Source organism: Macrobrachium rosenbergii, chromosome 2, assembly GCF_040412425.1.
Source record: "Macrobrachium rosenbergii isolate ZJJX-2024 chromosome 2, ASM4041242v1, whole genome shotgun sequence".
NCBI lineage: Eukaryota > Metazoa > Arthropoda > Malacostraca > Decapoda > Palaemonidae > Macrobrachium > Macrobrachium rosenbergii.
In genome coordinates, this window is record NC_089742.1 from 42,810,513 (window position 1) to 42,830,512 (window position 20,000).

The 20,000-nt window shown below is 35.8% G+C and overlaps 1 long non-coding RNA gene and 2 other non-coding genes across 3 annotated transcripts in view; 2 read left to right on the top strand and 1 right to left on the bottom strand.

Annotated features, from left to right (window-relative positions):
• Positions 1-20,000, top strand: part of LOC136845889 (uncharacterized) — a 245,662-nt gene that overhangs the window by 9,848 nt on the left and 215,814 nt on the right. The window lies entirely within an intron of this gene.
• TRNAL-CAG (transfer RNA leucine (anticodon CAG)) lies at positions 15,892-15,975 on the top strand. Its single transcript has one exon. It is a non-coding gene; the product is annotated as a tRNA-Leu (tRNA).
• Positions 16,287-16,358, bottom strand: TRNAQ-CUG (transfer RNA glutamine (anticodon CUG)). The gene has a single exon. It is a non-coding gene; the product is annotated as a tRNA-Gln (tRNA).

A 20,000-nucleotide genomic window follows, 5' to 3' on the forward strand; every position in this document is an offset into this window, starting at 1 on the left:
GTGCACTCCTTGTGGGTGTTCTTTGTTAGTAGCTTTTTTTTTTTTTTTTCTTTTGCGATATTCAAACTCTTAGTTCAGTGAGCATCTTCTCGCTCGAATTATTGCCTATAATGTTTTTAAGATGTGTAACTCGACCTTTAACCACCGTGTAATTTTTTTTATATTCATTAAGATCATTATGCCAACACATAGCCTCTGACGATTTCCAAAGTATTGAACTTAGAGCTTCCGTCTGAGTATTGAACGTTGAGCGTTTGCCAATACGTCTGAATTGGTGGGTTGGGTAAATGTTTGTTTAGGAATGACTGAAAAGATGCGGTATCCAGGAGCCTTAAACATTCTGCGCAAAATAGACATGTTGAGAATTATGTGGCTGGGAGGCATTTTCCCAAGATGTAACCGAGTACCGGGACCTTTCCCTGAAAAAAGCTGGACGCCATATATATCTTAAAAACTAACTGTAGAATTTTCTTCAAAATAATCTCATGTTTCCCACACCCGAATTACTTTTGGTGCAATCAAATCCAACCTAACCTAACCTAATCTAACCTAGGGGCATGGGGAAAAAAACCGGGGCTGGTGCAATGCTAGCACACATCTCTGAAATTTGCGGCTGGGAGCTGATGAGTATATAAGGGTTTTTTTTTTTTTTTTAATCCAGTAGTCAGTACTGACGGAAGTAATAGTGGTCCTGTATAAGAAGAAAAAAGCTTTTGTAGTAAATCTGTGTATATGTGCAGGAAATTTAACATGGATAGCAAAGAATCAAAACGAATGTCTTCCATGAAGAAAAACAAGCGTGAGTGATCTTGAATTAACTCTCGAATATGAGACATCGCCGGTTTTAAAGGTGATAGGAAGTGAATATTAGGGTTAATGGTGGCACGAAGAAGTGAAGAAAAATGAGCTTGTTATCAGTTTCCTCGCACTATGTTTGTGAATGGGAAGTAGGACATCGCAAGATAAGGGAAAATAAGATTATTGAAACCTGAAGGTACAATGTATTCGGAGATGGTAATAGTGTACGGTAATTGCCTTTTTCTCAAAAGCATTCTTTCATTTGCTTTTCCCCGTATTCGGCAACAAAAGGAAACAAAAGAATACCAAGGCAAGAAATGACGATTCTCCTGTTTTAAACATTTTTATCCTCTCTCTCTCTCTCTCTCTCTCTCCTCTCTCTCCTGTCTTTCATCCCTTTTATGTTTCCCGGAGGGCATTTTTACCCAGTAAGCGGAACATCGGGGAAAGAACGTGGGCGGGTTTCTTTGAATTCATTTTTTAAAGTTTCGTGATGGAGGTCTCTCGGGACGGCTATAAAATATCTGTAATGCCTCAGTTTCTGGAAACGGCTTAAATAAGTTTCTTGCAGCGACGCAGAGTTTCAGACAGAACTTTCGTTTTCTCATATATATTTGCTTAGTGTTCCAGCACATTCTCTCTCTCTCTCTCTCTCTCTCTCTCTCTCTCTCTCTCTCTCTCTCATAATAAGCCTAGAAATATAGTTCTTATCATCTTACCTATAGCTGTGTCCCTTGAGTGATTTGTTATTTTTTCTCGTTCGTACACCAGTCTTCATACCAATAACAGTGTTTCTTAAGTGATTTGTTATTTATTTTTTTTTCGATCGAAGACCGTTCTCTCTTCTTGTATTGCTTGTAAGTTTCGTTATTTATTTTTGAAAGTTAACATTTAAGTCTGATTTTTAAAAATTTCTTTAAAGAGAATACTTAAGGAAAATAGCATAGGCTGATTAGTAGTCTTACGAACAAGAGATTCTGACCAAGGAGGAAGGTTCTTGGTGTATAATGTTATTTTATTACCGCAGTCATGTGAAAGATCTTCCTTGGTTAAATTCATTTCATCATTGTCGCTCTAATATGTTACTTTACATTCGGAAGCATCGTGGTAAGATGGCACTGAGGTTTGCATATGATTTAACTTAGCACAATTAATTGTACTCCTCAGCACCGCTTTATTATATATATATATATATATATATATATATATATATATATATATATATATATATTTATATATATATGTATATGTATAAGAGTTAGAGAGAAGAGAAGACCTGTATTTATATACACATATACATACATATACATATATACGGTATGTATATATATACCACAGCTCTCTCTCTCTCTCTCTCTCTCTCATGGGGCTTATCAGCTTGTGCACATTACTGTTGTAGGAAAATTTGTTTAGTTATAAACACCAAAGTGATCAATTTAGAACACAGTGCTTTCCTAAGCATTGCACAAAGGAAATGGAAACCTTCAGGAAAAAAAGGAAAAACAAGGAGAGTACGGCCACTTTCTTAATTAATGATTTTAAATTTAATTATGATTTTTATTTTTGCTTGCTCAATGATACGTTTATGTTAGTGTTTATGTAGCCGTAGTGTTTCTTTTAAAGTTCCGCGTATCCCTCTGTCTCCTATTCCATCTACCAGCACGTTAATGTTTGAGAAGTGGAAATTGAACCCCTCTGATCCATCAGTATTTTGGTCTTAAGTGTAAATAGCGGCATGTCTTGGAATAATCGCATAGGAAGCCTGGTCGGTTAGGTTTCCAAGATGGTGGATGCACTCCTCAATTGCTGCTTATTCCAGTTCGAACGCTATTTCAATAATACCTACTATTTTGCATCTAGGTGCTCATAACGTTCCTCAAGAAAAATTCTAAACTCGCAAGTAAGTTGTCTTAGCAAGGGAATTTCCAGATTTATTTTCATAGCTATTTAGATGATCGATAACATTCAAAATGGAAGGATCTGTTATGCGCAGACGTCTGCCTTTGTTTGTCACTCATTTGTATTTTGTCGTCTTTCGAGAAAGAGGATACACCAGCTTTTTGACAAAAAGTGAGAGAAAATGTGTGTCACAGAGACCATACAGTGTTTTCGTAAACTTCAGTATTCAGCCGTCAAAGAGCATTCGAACCGATGTCATATCCCGTTTAACCAGTTAAGTTCAATTCGGTTGTTCGATTGAGACCGTTTTTTTGCAAGGGCGATTCAATTTGCAGGTTTTTACTTGCGTTGTATCCTTTTGCTTCTTATTTTCTTCTATCACTGATGCAACGTTCGCTTATTTCTTCGTCAATAGTGACTCGAGTTAAGTATACTTTAGTTTAACCAGACCACTAAGCTGATTAACAGCTCTCTTAGGGCTGGCCCAAAGGATTAGACTTACTTTACTTGGCTAAGAATCAGTTGGTTACCTAGCAACGGGACCTTCAGCTTATTGTGGAATCCGAACCACATTATACCGAGAAATTAATTTCTATCACCAGAAATAAATTCCTCTATTTCTACATTGGCCGGCCGGAGACTCGAACTCGGGCCTAGCAGAGTGCTAGCCGAGAACTCTACCGACTCGTCCAACGAGGAACTAGTGACTCGAGTAACTTGATTTGTTTTGTAATAGGATAATTAATGTTAACCGGAATTTGCGCAGTCATTAAGGACAAATATGATTTCTGCAGTGTTCAACTCTAGGATAAATCAAGTTTATAATACTATGACACTCGCTAATGAAGTTTGTATGTGTGCGCACTCGTGCGTGTGTAAGTATGTGTGTGTGTACTTGTGAGTGTGTGTGTGTGTAAATAAGAAATATATACATAGTTTTAATTTTACTTTGCGGCAGTGTACATTCTCTCTCTCTCTCTCTCTCTCTCTCTCTCTCTCTCTCTCTCTCTCTGCAAAACAGACGCGCACACACACTTCCTTCCAGGTAAACATGCGTGTTCTAGATATGAATCACATTTCTTGTAAAAGGTAGATCGTCTTTCCTTTGATAATGTGGAAAAAAGTAATCCCTGACCGACTTCCTTATTGGCTATTTATTCGAATGTGGGACATACATTGAGCAGAAGCAGACACGTCGGTCAATACTAGACCATTCGCTCTAATACTGTAATTTTTCTCTTGGTGAGAAACTGAAGGCCAAAATAACTTGCTTCTGCATATTTAGGTTATCCTCCAACCTCCCTCCGCCCCCTCTCTCTCTCATATATACTGTATATATATGTATATATATAAATATATATATATATACTGTATATATATATATATATATATATATAATATATATATATATATAAAAGGAAAGATGGGGGAGATAGATATATATATATATATATATATATATAAATATATATATATATATATATATATATATATATATATATATATATATATAAAAGCAAAGACGGGAGAGAGAGAGAGAGAGAGAGAGAGAGAGAGAGAGAGAGAGAGAGAGAGAGAGAGAGAGATACGTGGGTAGGTAGATAGTTTGTGTATATATGGCAGAATTGTAGTTCTCCCTTACTGTACATTTATAGCAGAATTGCAGTTCTTCGTTACTGTCTTCAAATCTTTATTCTGATTATTGTGTCCTTAAATAATGTAGACATTTATTTCTTGGCTTTGAACTTTACACCATTTAGATTAAAATTTACGCCTTTATTTACTAATAAGAAATGCTTGAGCAGAGACTTTCAAGCGTTTCATACTTTCACTTATTTGCATTCGGTTCTCTTGAGTACTTTAGTCTTTTGACACAAACGTAGTTCATTTTTCGAATACCTATATGTGTACAACATTCTTTAATTCATTTTATGACAGCTTTCTTTTGTAAATCATTAATTAAATATTAATTCAGAGAACTACCATGAACAGCATTGATAATGCAGATATTGTGATTTATAATCAGTAGATTATTTTAATTAAGGTTAAGAATGTAGCACAGTCGTTCAGTAATAAACCTGTCAAAAAAAGAGATTGAAAACAGTATTTTGGCTATTAGACCTTGACTTTTGGTGGATATTGCGTATTGTTTTATTTATTGTTTACGGAATACACTGTTATTTTTGTGGCCCAGAAGAAAGCCGATTAACCTTAGTGGTTACAGTACTGATTTGAAATGATATAGAGATTTCTGAAGTATATTTTTTTTTTATCAGAGGCGGATTTTAGCTAAATATCCTATATTTGCAATGTTTTTATTTTTATTTTGTCGCTGCAAGTTATGAGTAGTTTATTCCCAGTAACCTATTTCCGAATGGCCGTCAGTATTTTTATTTCTTAGAGGAAATACGCGTTCAATTACCTAGTGATTATTAAAAAAAACGACCTGTTACACATGATTACTTAATAAGACACGTGGTCGAAAACATTGCTTTTCATCCCACGAGAATATTTTGCATTACTTTGATGTATTTTTTATTTATAGATTATATATATATATATATATATATATATATATATATATATATATATATATATATATATATATATATATATATATATATATATATATATATATATATATATATAATGTGTGTGTTTATTACAAGCTCGTTCATATGTATATTTAGGTTTTACACACCTGTTGGTAGGCAAGTTTGTGCATTCATGGGTTGATATAGTTTGTGTGCAAGGATATTTGGTATAGGAGTGATATAAAAAGGCTGATGTGTTCAGTTGAGCATAGCAAGCTAAAATAGCGTGCCCTTGAAGTAAAGACGACACTCTGTAGCAAAACTGATTACATCATTTGAAATTAATCTCAGATTAATTCACAGTCATTCATCCGTGGTTTTATTGGCGTTAATTTAACTTGAGACTGGAAGATATCGGTTAATGAAAGTTTTTCAGTCTTTTACTACTACTGCTCTGCTAGATTTTGGGTCCTATGAGCCATTGCCATTTGCTCAAGGCTTGGTTTTGTTTTGAAAAGGTTGGAATGTTAAGCCTCTGGGCTTGGAACCTGTATGAGGGGGAGTGGGGTGGGGGACAGTGTTGTTAGTGCACCTTTCGCGGTGCATTGTAGATATTACTCAAGGTTCTTTGCAGCGTCTCTTCAGCCCTTAGCTGCTACCCTTTTCATTCGTTTTACTGTACCTCCGTTCTCTTTCTTCCATCTTTTCACCCTCTCCTGACGTTGTTTCGTAGTGCAACTGCGAGGTTGTCCTGCTGTTACACCTTAAAACCTTTTTTCTCACAATTTCCCTTTCAGTGCTGAATGACCTAAGGGGTCCTAGCGCTGGGCCTTTGGCCTAAATTTTACATTCCATTCCATTCCAGTATCGGTGGCAGCATGAATTTGCACCAAGGCTTGTTTGGCATCACGTTAATAGGTGAAACCTTTTTCGCACGTGTTTAATAAAAATAATGGCAATAAAACCACCTCTTGTGAAACCACTCTTTATGAAGATGCTTGTAAACATACTTGTGTGACAAACACGCTCTTGTGACGTCGCCATTAAAGGATAAGACATGATTGCGTTGCATTCCCTTTGCCAAAAAACATGCGCGCTTGACATTCCCTTAAAAATATGCCTAAATACATTCGTGCGTGATACCTTAAATAGTTGCTAGAAAAAATACTCGCGTGACGTACTCGTGCGGAACATGTAAAGTGACTCATTAATTTAACGTTTAGGCTTTCGGACTCCAGATCGATAAGATTCGATGCAAGTTTCTGTACCCTTTTTGTTTTGAGGTAGAAACGTTAATCCTATTTTTAACCCTATCCTTCCTGTTGTGTCCAGGCTTGTAAACTCTCCTGGCAGTGTTTAAAGTGGTTATTGACTCGGCCAATTACTGACTCTTTAAATCGTTCAGTCGTCCTTGTTAAATTAGTCAAGTAACTTGTCGATGGGGTGGCACACTTACCTCGTCCTTTTTCAAGAACTTTATAAGAACCTTGGAGTTTCATTTCTCGTAAAGGTCAGTTTTGTTAATGGATGTTTTTCTCTGCTTACGTTTCAGACGTAGTAAGACATTCATTCATGTTTTGTATCCGCTGTTGGCGCATTTTAAACATGCAGGGAGATCGCATCATAGAGACGCAAGACCGTCGTAGGTGAAACGGCGACAAAACCTAGATGTCGTGACGCCAGCTTCAATAACCAATCAGTCTTAAGTGAAAAGTAATCCGCAGCTTTACTATTTTAAGAAAAGTATTCGAGTCACTGTGAAATTCTGTATGGATGTGACTTAGGTACACTATTTGATAATTATCATGAATTGTTTGTAGACATTCACACATGTAACAAGGCCAAAGGCTTTGAACTTGGTGAAAGCTTCCACCGACTGGAATGCCTGTACTGTGTGTGGAAATACAAAGATGAATATAGAAACATGTTGAAAATAAATAAGTAAAAAGTGCGCCGAACTTTCTTCGGCGCAATCGGGTTTTCTGTGCAGCTGCTACAGCGTATAACCAAGGCCACCGAAAATAGATCTATCTTTCGGTGGTCTCGGCATAATGCTGTATGAGCCGCCACCCATGAAACTTTAACCACATCCCTGTGGTGGCCTACCCTATATCGTTGCCAGATGCACGATTGTGGCTAACTTTACCTTAAATAAAATAAAAACTACAGAGGCTAGAGGGTTGCAATTTGAAATGTTTGATGACTGGAGGGTGGATGATCAACATACCAATTTACAGCCCTCTAGCCTCAGTAGTTTTTAAGATCCGAGGGCGGAGAAAATAAAGTGTGCACGGACAAACAGACAAAGCCGGCACAATGGTTTTCTTTTACAGAAAACTAAAAGTGTGTATCCATGAGTAGAAGTTTATCGGTAAACGACTTCTGTACGTTTACTCTGGTCTTCCAGTGCCAATCCCTCTAACCACTGGCCCCTGTGTAGGCATCATGGTCGTAGGGTTGTGACTTGCCGTCTCTGCCCTTATATTATGGTCATTAGTGACGGTAATATAAGTCTGTATAAAAACAGCAGTAAGGCAATGGTAAAAGGCCTTTGAAAGTAGTATTACAGCATCACCGAATGTAGGTAATCAGAGAGTATATGCATCTGAGGTACAGTGTTGCATCCATATTATATTATTATATATATATATATATATATATATATATATATATATGTATATATATATATGTGTGTGTGTGTGTGTGTGTGTGTGTATGTGTGTGTGTATGTATGTGTGTATGTACTTTGCCTCAGTTGGCACACATTTGCATCCCAATTACATTTTTGCCCACCTGATGTACTTGCAAATCGTATACGTATACCTGCCCACCGGGGCACACGGTTGTATGCCAGGTGCCCTACAAAGCGTTATACTGAATTGGTGGATAGACTTGTAAAATCTATTTTTTCTTTTTACTTGGTAGACTCTCGTCAAAACATCAATGAAATTTGAGCTTGCATTTTGTTTTAGATTTAGTTTCCTATGAAGCCCAACGGGACGTTTTCCCATTTTCAGTCCCGGTATTGTAGCTTGTTGAAATTCCACAAATGGTACCATGCTTCTTAGGTCTTACAGAATGTGGGGACATAGGGAGAGGTAAAGTGAACTATCTAGATTTTTTTACCACTTTTGTAGCCATTTGACTTTCCAGTTAAAGTTTGCAGCTATGGTGGCGATGAATCTGTACTGTATCAGTAGTGTAGTAGATTTAGTACATATTATACATATATACAGATATATACACACACACATATATATATATATATATATATAAATATATATATGTGTGTGTGTGTGTGTGTGTGTGTATGCATATATTCAGTATTGTAAAAGTGGCAGAGAGAGTTTTGGGTGGTGGGGATGGAGGAGAAATTAAACAAGGTATAGCAAGTGATGAACACAAGTGCACATCTACAGGAAAAGAATTTGGCTAATTATGGAATAAATGGGAAAACTCAAAAGTATTATATAGGAAGAGAAGCGAATCGTTGCGAGTGAGGTTAGTGGAGAAGGTAAAGAAAAAAGACGAGGGAGAGGAAGATAGTAGTTAGCAAGGTCGGATTGTGGGGGAAGGTTTTGCCGGGGGGGGGGGATGTTGGGGGAGAACAACCGAAGAACAGGAAGCAGAGAGAAGAGACAGACTCGGGGGGCCTTCGCTTCACTCACAGGGAGGCAGGTAGTCAACAGGTAGAGAGAGCTGAGGGATCAGCCAGAAGGCAGCAGAATTAAGGGAGTTGATGTGGGCTAAGATGGGAGGGGGAAAGAGGGGGGAGTTCCAATCGGTAGGTAAGGTGAGGAGGGATGTGTCTGTGTAGGAAGAGGAGGAGGTGCTACAAGGAGGCAGAATCAGGAAGGGACCTTGGCCTCAATTTGCAACTCGGAACAAGAGAGATGCAGGTCTGAAATCGTCCGGGTAAAGGGGTGGTGGGGGTTAGGTTAGGTTAGGTACGGGGGGGGCGTTGTAGTACTGAGTATTGGGTTATGGTCCTGTTGCATTATACACGACTCCTTGAAGGGCAAATTGCTAATTCTCCTACATTAGTTCTTTCTTATGAAGACAAAATGAAGAAGGAAACTGGAAACTAAATAATAGATACTGCACGGGGCATTAGAATTGCAAATGCGAGATCTTGCACGTTTAACTTTCATCAGAATTCATTTGGTGAAGGAAAGGTTCAACAATTTTTTTATAGTTACATTTTATTGATGTATGGGTATCTCCTCTCTTTTTTTGGTCTACCATGTTTCTTGTATTGCCATTGCTCTTTTTTTGTTAGTGGTTGGTTTTATTGCCAACACTTCGCTCGTCATAATGATTGTATTTATCACGCTTTCTAAAGTCTTACAGAGTTACGCACCATTTACAAATCAAAACTGTCTAACTGCCGTAGTTACTTGGTTTTATCTATATAGTTCTGCTGCTGATCATTATTATTATGGTCATTTCACTTGTGTTGAAAGATGAATGTGTCAATTCCAGATTCCGTAATGATTTAGTGCATGAGAATACTGTATAATCGTTTTCTGTCATCTCTAATCATTGTTGTGGGAGATGCGCTTTCTCTGTGGGTTGTAGCCAATTTTGGGTGGAGCATTTCCTTTAGCCTTCAGGTACCCCCACGTACACTTAAAAGTCACAGGTACTTTATCTGTTTAGAAACTCACTTCATTGGCTCTCGGGCCTCATTATGACCCGTTGTCGTGTTGAGAAGAATACAAAACCCCTTTCAAATCGCAGTGAGTGCGTGTCATCCCAAATCAAGTGGGCGTTACATTGCAGTAATTAAGCATTACTGAACTTTTAAAAAGGAGTTATAAAACCCTCAAGGGTAATTGTAATATGAGCGAGCCTGCGAACGTGGTTAATGGAGTGGAAGTTACAGAAGGGAGGTAGGGAGGGAGGAACAGGTAGAAGAAACTGTCCCTGAATTGTAGGGGAAAGCGGAGGGGGAAGAGGAGACGTCGAGATAGGTTTTGTCGATCCCTTGTCTGGGATGTTGCAATGCGGTAGAAGGTCGGCGAAGTCACTATTGCAGTGCATTAAGGGGAGAAGGGCAGCGCGGTGCGCAGAGTTCGTGGGAGGCTGGGGTTGGGGGGGAATTGAAAGATGAGAAATACTTGACAGGACGGTTAGACGAGTTATTGAGGTTAAATGACGAAGGGTCTTTTTAAGCGAGATACCGAAAGGGTATTTCAGCAAGGCTGTGCAGTACTTTAAAAGTTGATGCTTTGTAGAATCCTGACAAAGTTACAGTTCATATTTACTGGAATCTGAATTTTCTGTTCCCTTGTTTCCGTCGGGTCTGGGCTGGATGAAGTACTGTCTCTGCTTATTCACTCTAAAAGAGCTAGATTCAAAGTACGTAATATCCTTGATTGGTTGAATGTGCTTCATTGGGCAGCAGATAAAAATACATTATTTGTTATTAGAAAAACGGCGAAGGAACAGTAGCGTGTAAAAGTCTTTTCGGATCGAGGCCCAGTAGATTTTCGTAGACTAGCGAAAAGTTGTCTCGTCAAAATGAGATGCAACGGCGTAAAAAATTTGGCGTTGCAAAGCCAAGATGTCCCAGTCCAACCGTCATTCAAACCTGTTCTCAGCATCTAACGAGTTGCTTTATTATTGTTCCAGAACTGACATTGTACACCTCTTTCGCCAAGAAGATGGTTTAATTACAAGATGCATAGAGCTTTCGTTAATCGCGAAACTGTTGTATTTCTTGTAAATGCGTTTTGCAATGTAATGGGGTTTATATTAGAAGTTGGGATTGGAGATTGTATGAAGACTATTCAGTTGAAATTAGCATCACGACTTTTTAAGAAATGCACATCGTTCAGATGAAATAAGCAACACTGCTTCATTAATTTCGTTTTTTTTCTGGAAGACTACTTTTAAGGAAACCACGAAGTATAATAAAACAAATTACTTTCCTTCTTAAGCCTTTATAACCGCCTCAGTTTATTGGATCTTCAAACCTCATTGTATATCACTCAGATTTGGGTCATCCCATAGTTTGTGGTTTTATTATTATTAATATTTTTAAACGTTAATGGCTAGCAGCGTCATAACAAAAAATAGTGCCTAAAAACCTCAACAGACCTCAGGAGTCTGATGTGAAGGGCAACAAAGTAATGGAAGCATTAATGTAGGTAGGTCATTGTCCTTTTTTCCCTTTCATTTCATAATGCGGTCAGTTGAAATTTGCATTATTTTTTGTAAATTTCACAGAAAAATGACGAGCATCTCGATCTCGATCCATCGACAGTCACGGACAGGGACCTAGCAACCCCATCCTTAAAATCAAAGCTTCGACACTTGCATCAGACGTTACCTGCCTGATGTGAGAGGCAGTGGGTCACAGTGAGACCCAAGAATATAAGGCAGTGAGTGGGTGAATCAACGGCTATCCAAGAAGAACAGTAGGAAAAAATTATGACCCATATTTTATTAGGGTCTCATATTAAGTGGAACATGGGTGGTTTTCTCGTAACTGAAAGTTATACGACGCTTGATTTTTTTTATATATACTGTTTAGTCTTATTCTCTTTTGGTTGACATCATCAACATTATTGTTCACCTTCGGTTAATTTTTATTGCCCTTTTTTTTTTTACCCTACGCCATTTGATTTTGTATTGTAATATTTTTGGGTATCATCATTGTTCGTCATTGTTAGGGTTGTCATAACGACTGTTGTCAGTACAATAGTTGTTGTTGTTGATGATGATGATGGTGATTTGTTAAGCAACCTTCTGTTAAACTGAACCGCATACCTTTCATCCAGTATTATCTTATTATTCATCAGTTCAAAGAATTAATTTAACTAATACAGTGATAAAGATAATCAACGTACTTGATACCCCTGGCATTCTTGAATGTCCTCGACCTTGGCCGGTGATGTTGACGAAGCATCTGACGTCACAGAGGCGTGTCCGAATTCTGTTCGAGTACTGAGGAAGCTTCAGTGCAAAATAATGCTTTAGGAAAACTTTAAGCTTATTTGGCGGTCGGTTTCTCCACGTGGCAGGAAATGGTGGTATGGAATGTGTTAGCAAAGCAAGATGAAGGGAAAAGAGTGTTAATTATTGTATCCGAATTGTACGTTTATTTTTCTAGAGCTAGTGGAACGGACAGTCTTATGCCCATTGCAGCCCAGACCCGAAGAAACCAAAAAGTAGGAAAAGGAAAAGAGAGGAAAGGAGGGTGGGGTTTAATCAAGAGGAAAGCGCTAAACCTTTTGGGCTTTCCATCAAAGGATAAGATTATTTTTTTTATTAATGAGGACCAAATCTGTGGATTTATGTTGAATAAGGTGCCAGATTACTTTCACACAATTATTTTCATTATCAATTTTTTTTTTGTAACAAATATTGGTAATTTCCAGCAAAATGCGTAATTATCTATTGAAAATACCCAGTTAACAGTTAAGCAGAAGCATATTTTCTTCTGTGTCACCGTCTAGTTGACTGTAGCAAATTATCCTATTTCATTTAGTTCCATAATCAGGTATTGCTTTGTAGCAAAACGGTAATTTCGACCAAAATGTGTAATTACTTTTTGAAATTTCTCAATTTTCAGTTAAGTAGATACACTTTTATTCTTCACATATTTCATTTAATTTTGTAATCAGTTTTCGTTTTGTAGCAAAATAATTGGTACTTTGAACTAAAATGTTTCATTCTCTATTGAAATTACTCTGTTTCTAGTTAAGTAGAAACACTTTTATTCTTTTGTGGTACCGTGTAGTTGAATGTCTCAAATTACCCTCGCATATTCCATGTAGTTTTATGATAAGTTTCTTCTTGTAGCAAAATAATGGGTAATTTCAACCAAAATGTTTATCTGTTGAAATTACTCAGTTTTCATTCAAGTAGAAGCTTTGTTACCCGTCTGTAGTACAGCCAAGTTGAATGTGTATTCACTGGTCCTTATAAATCAATGAGATTCAGTAAACTAGTATAGATGCATCTTGAATTCCCCAAGAACCAAGGCAACCCATTGCTTTCAGAACATATAATTAATAGTTTTGCCCTTGAACGGATTCATATCACTAACCAGTAATTATATACAAGTTGCAGTTTTGCAGTATGAACATTAAGTAGCCATAAACATGTTGTCTTGGTGCTTGATAGATAAATCTCCTACGCACTGGCATGCTGATTATTGAAGCATCCATGAATGCACTGTCATGCTGATGAAGAAATTCTGAATTTTCTGTCTCAAAAATGCCACAAGAATGCGCTTTCTTATTTGGTGAGGATGTCTTGAAATCACTGGCGTGCTGATGTAAAAAAAAAGCTAAAGTATTCCCTCATAAAGTTCATAGAAAACGTAAACAGGTTTTCTCTTTCCAGTTTTTTTTTTTTTTTTTTATTCTGGGGTTGATCGTTGAAAATCCCTCCGCTGTTGTGACGTGCCTCGGGCTGGCTGATGGGGATGTGGTCAAGGTCTTAGAAAATTTCATTTCTCCTTGAAATTGAATCGAGTCTTTTCGAACTGAAGAGTTTCTTATTTATTGTTTACTGTTCATTTCAGTCCATATGCCCTGCCATGTTCGAGCTATTGAAAAACAATTCTGCTGTCCGTTTTTTCCCCCGTTTCTTACGACGCAGTTAGGGAGTGAATTGTCAGTCATCTAAAAAAAAAAAAATCGAAAAAATGTAATGGACTATAGAACTGGTTCAACCAGTTAAATTGCGTCGGTTTAGACTGCCTCCCAATGGGTTGAGACATGTAAGTCAACATTCTCAAATAGAAAAACCCATTGTTAGACTCTTTAATTGCAAAGCATTTTATTCAACTTTGTGTTGCTTCATTGTACAAGGTGTTTTTGTGACAGGTCAGAGTTCGTTGTACTATGAGTGTATATAGTGCTTCGAAAAGCTAAAACAAAAACAAGAAACTGCAGGAATATTGTTGTCATTATTATTGCGGATAACAGGACGGGCAAACGTAGTGCATTAACTAAGCCAAGGTCCGAAGAAGCAAGGACAGGATGAGGGAGGGAAGAGAGGGGTTAACCCTGAAAGAATCTATAGACTTAGCTTATAAACGCTTAAAAGGTTGGTCATGAAAAATGGAAGTATGAAGGAAATTCTAAAGCTTACTCGGGAGATAAAAGAAACCGGGTAAAAATAAAAATTATATATATATATATACAGTATATGTGCAAGGTACTAAACTTTTATTGCATAAATTTTTCAAACAGTTGTTTTATAATTTTTATGAGGGTGCATTTAAATCATGAGTTTTTGATGATGTTTCAAGAGATGAATCTTATTTCATCCTCTGAATCTAATTAATTAACTGGAATGTACACATGTACATATATGTGTGTGTGCGTACGTGTTAGTAGGACTTGTAATCTAGTATGTTTAACAAATACAGTACTACAGCATTTTGTTTTGGTGTTAATTAGATGCAGAGTTATCTGTTGAAACAATAGAATAAGCCTTAATTTTTTAAATGCACGCTAAGAAAATAACTTAACACGTACTTTGATATATATATATATATATATATATATATATATATATATTATATATATATATATTATTAATATATATATACGTATAATATATATATAATATATGCATTAATATACATATATATGTGTGTATGTATGTATTTATGTATGTATGTTTGTTATGTATGTGTTTGTTATTGCAAATGAGGTAAATTAGTTACCATACCAAACTATTGGTATGTATGATTACCAAAATAAGGCAGACAGTTGTGATAAATGTTTGCATAATAATGACATATACCGGGAAACTATGCCATGTACCGGTAATTTTACGTAACTAATGTTTATTTACTAAAAGTAAAGGATATAAAACTAATGATTTTACTACATTATGAAAACTAAATAACTTGTATTATGGTATTTATCAGCTTAACAAAAAAGGAATAGATCCGTTCATGGTTTAAGCTAATTGAACTCATTATTCGGCAAACTTGATATAAGTTGTTTTCTACAGAGGTTGATTAAATAAACAGTGATCATGGGTAATAAATAATAAACCTTTATCAGAAGAACAAATCATTTGCACATTAAGCTAATTTAACAGTTTAGTTGAATAGAAGCTATGCCAACTGAAATGGCATTTGGATGCGGAATTGCTTTGTTTTCTTTTTAATCTATTTAAAAAGAAAACAAAGGTATGACCACTTTTTCTTATATGTAACGGAGAGGGGCGTCAATTATTCTTGATTGCCATCAAGTTTTATAAATTATGTAAAAACGTTTACCAGCATTATTGTTATTACTGAATATTCAATGGCATTTATGTATATAACTCCTCAATTTAATGAAATAATTTTTGTTGCGTTTCCTCATGTAAAGCTTTGTTGATTCGGTATCTTAGTTACTCAGTTTCGAAACCGTGAGATGTATTGCACGTGCAATAGACCAAGTCAGTATTGAACGCTTCACCACCAGGTCCCTGGGAGTTGAAAGTGGATTTTTCTCTCTCTCTTTTTTTTTCTACGACTACCATACTCATCTCTGCAGACGGGATACAGTTGCGCTGTTGAGGTCGAAATTTGAAGTGTCATTGGAAAGTATTTAACAATTTAAATCCAGTTATCATTTTTGGAATAAAGTTGAGGGAAATTAAATAAGAAATAAAAATATTTTATTTCGCTCCTCGCTCCACAGTCAGGATGGCCGAGCGGTCCAAGGCGCTGCGTTCAGGTCGCAGTCCGGTCTTCCGGGCGTGGGTTCGAATCCCACTCCTGACAATGGTTTTATTTTTTTTTCACTTTTTGTGAAGTCTGTTTCTTATTTACGTGTTTTTTTTTATGTGAGCATTTGAAGATGTGTTGTTCGGGCACGGTGCTGTTCACTACATCATTTAAATGACCTTGTTAACCAAGGTATTGCGGTGTTGTTTTTCAGCGCATTAGAAATCGGACGAGTTGCTGATCGTTGCCAAGGGTCTGGGTTTATGTATTTATTTACATACCCCCTTGAATCGAAAAAAGTTTACATTGTATTAGGCCTATGTGAAAATTGTTACGAGAATAAGGGAATCAATACAAAAATGTTCGGAAGGTCCCACCGAGACTCGAACTCGGATTGTTGGATTCAGAGTCCAAAGTGCTAACCATTACACCATGGGACCTGTATTTGGGAAAAACAAAGCAACTTTATAGATTTTCGTAATATATTTTTTAAACTGCATAGTGTTTTTCTGCAATATATAAGCATAAAATGGAATATAAGAAGTATACTATTCGTCTTAAGGTTTTGCAGGTTAAATTGTGAAATATTTGGTACGGGTAAAATCACCTTCGCTCTCCCTCAGCTTCCCTGTGCGTCAACAGAAATCCTTTACATTGATCAACTCTCTCTCTCTCTCTCTCTCTCTCTCTCTCTCTCTCTCTCTCTCTCTCTCTCTCTTCTACCGTGCGTATGCGTCAACAGAGGTCCTTTATATTGATCAAAGCAGCTATTTCTCATGCGAGCATTTAGGTCTCGCTGTCACTCAAACCTCTCTCTCTCTCTCTCTCTCTCTCTCTCTCTCTCTCTCTCTCTCTCTCTCTCTCTCTCTTCTCTTAGCCTATGTATCATCAGAAATCCTTTACACTGCAGGCTTGGGCTTCACAGCCCCTGTAATTTGATTTGAGTCATGAACACCAGCCTTGACCTGGTTAACCATAAATGAAGTCTGGGTCATTGAACTCATATAACACTTTGGTCTTCGCTTGCTCTAATTGTTTTAGTTGTTTGTTAAGTTTTGTTTTTCTGTTTTCAAGTTGTTTGTTTATTATGGTTATTTTGTTTTTAGCGTATTTCCTTATTCGTTATTTATTTATTGTCGCTTCTTATTTTCACCTATTAACTCTCTGCTCATGAAAGCTTGCTTTGCAAATATGCCGTTACAGATTTGTTCCTTATAATGTTTGTATATTTTCAGTTATAATCATGATAATAATAATTCACCTGCAAGTATGTTTGTGTAGAAACAGTACTTTCTTTGTCACATGCACAGAGAAATGTGATTTTGCTTTGGTCTTTATTTTATCATGAAGAGTTTAGTACCCATATCTATTAATATATTATATCTTATTCTAAAAACAGTTGACTCTTGTAGACTTCGCTGTTTTGAGATCTACAGATCGACAAGTGCGCGCGCTTGTGTGTGGGTGTGTGTTTGTTTGTTTGTTTGTTTGTTTGTTTGTTTGTTTGTTTGTTTGTTTGTTTGTTACCGTTACCTTTATGTATCCATGCATACATATAAATGTTCACTAAATGAATGAACTTATAATCCTTTAACCCCAGTAGAGTTTGTGTACAGATAACAGAGAATAAATCCAGTGTGTACACTCATATACCAACATGCAGTGATATAATATGTAAATGGTAACATGAGAGGGAGATAGTGATTTGAAAATTAGGGAAACACAACCACCGCTAACTTAGATTATCCTTGACCAAAAAGAACAGGCATTTCTTTTTATTATACTTATACTTTTGACCTTGAACTCTCTCTCTCTCTCTCTCTCTCTCTCTCTCTCTCTCTCTCTCTCTCTCTCTCTGGATTTCAGTCTTCCACTCAGGTTTTAATCATTTCTGTCGCTCCAAGATTGCTTCTTAGTATTACTCAGTTCTTCCCGGAAATTTTCCAGTTTTAATTAGACGAGATTGTGTCGAATTTAATTACTTAGTGGAAAATAAAGATCGAGGCTTTCGTCATTGTGGTTAGTGATGGACGCTCCCTTTCACGAGCAAGAATTCCCGGGATCGATTCCCGAGGGACATGAATACCGCAAGCCTGTTCCGTTAAAGCTCGCTCTTTTCTTGACCTGACCAGTGAATTAGTTACAAGGTCAACTCGGGTTAGTTGCAACCAGTTTGGAGGAAATTACATGGCTCGAAACCGCATCCCAAAACACCTTTTTGTAGTCACTACCCAAAGGAAAATAGTAAAAATGCAATAAATATGAAAATATATATATATATATATATATATATATATATATATATATATATATATATATATATATATATGTGTGTATATATGTGTGTGTGTGTGTGTGTGTGTGTGTGTGTATAATGTGTATACAATATATGTATGTAAATATATATACATATATATGTATATAACATATATATATATATATATATATATATATATATATATATATATATATATATATATATATATATAAATTGAGTCCCTTCCTTTTACAATATCTCTTTATATCGTCAGTCGAGGCTTCTCTGGATCTTTCCCCATTTCCTTCCTCTTTATACTTATGAGTTATACAATATTTACCAGATAATGATCATCTTTTCTTTCCACAGCACCGAACCATCGTTACACACATATGTATTTATGTAATGTGCGCAACAGTAAGATGTTTTGCTCAAGAAGGTGTGACTCCCTCCAAAAAAAAAATTACACCTTAATCATCGCCACATTCACACATAAACTATATATATATATATATATATATATATATATATATATATATATATATATATATATATATATATATATATTTTCAAGGACATGTGAATGTGTTTCACTAAAATAATACAGTATATAAATGAAGATAAAAATATAAATCACTGTATGAACAGCTTCAGCCATATGTTTCAGGCACTTCCTTTACCAGTGAACAGGGGCACAGAAGGAAGTACTCGAAACATATGGTTGAAACGTTCATACAGTGTTTTATGGGCTTTTGTCTTCATATATATATATATATATATATATATATATATATATATATATATATATATATATATATATATATATATATATTCCAAGGACATGTGGTATATATATACTGTATATATACTATATATATATATATATATATATATATATATATATATATATATATATATATATATATATATACATATATATGCCACATGTCCTGGAATATATATATATATATATATATATATATATATATATATATATATATATATATATATATATATATATATATATATATATATATATATATTCAGGACATGTGGCATCAGAAAATGGTAAACTAACTCTCCTTGAGGGGCACCTTTGTTGCTTTATCAATCGTTGAAGATGTCCGTGTGTCCACCGTATAAGCCAGGCAGTCTGCTGTTGCTATTTAATAATAATAATAATAATAATAATAATAATAATAATAATAATAATGATAATAATAATAATAAACTATCAAATTAAAAAATATTCGGGATAATTTTACCTAAGATTCATCTCCTATAATCTGAATTTTCAAGATCTAGTTAATTTTCCGTAATTTTATTTTTGCTAAAATTATGTAAATTACTAAGGACATGATTATTCTCTCTCTCTCTCTCTCTCTCTCTCTCTCTCTCTCTCTCTCTCTCTCTCTCTCTCTCTCTCTCTCTCTTTCAAGCATAATTCATTGTCTTTTCCCTGAAAATACTTTACTGTATATTAACCTTCTTCAGTTTTGCGCACATGATGTACCTCACGAAAACATAAAGACTGTGAAATGAACCATGTCAAAAGTCAAATGACTAGGGTTGTAATAAAGTCACTGAGAAAACATATAGTGAATTTATAATGACCATGTCTGAATTTAGCTTAACACTTCAAAATTGTTCACGAAACATACTTTAGACAATTTGGAAATTGCCCACAACACAGTCATTGTCCACCATCTACATGGTAAATGAAAAACCCAGTACATGAGCTTATACATTCTGATAGCCTCAAATGGATAAAAGATAAAAGATTCAGCCCTAAGGTAATCTGCGATAATGCATAATAAAGTGCAGA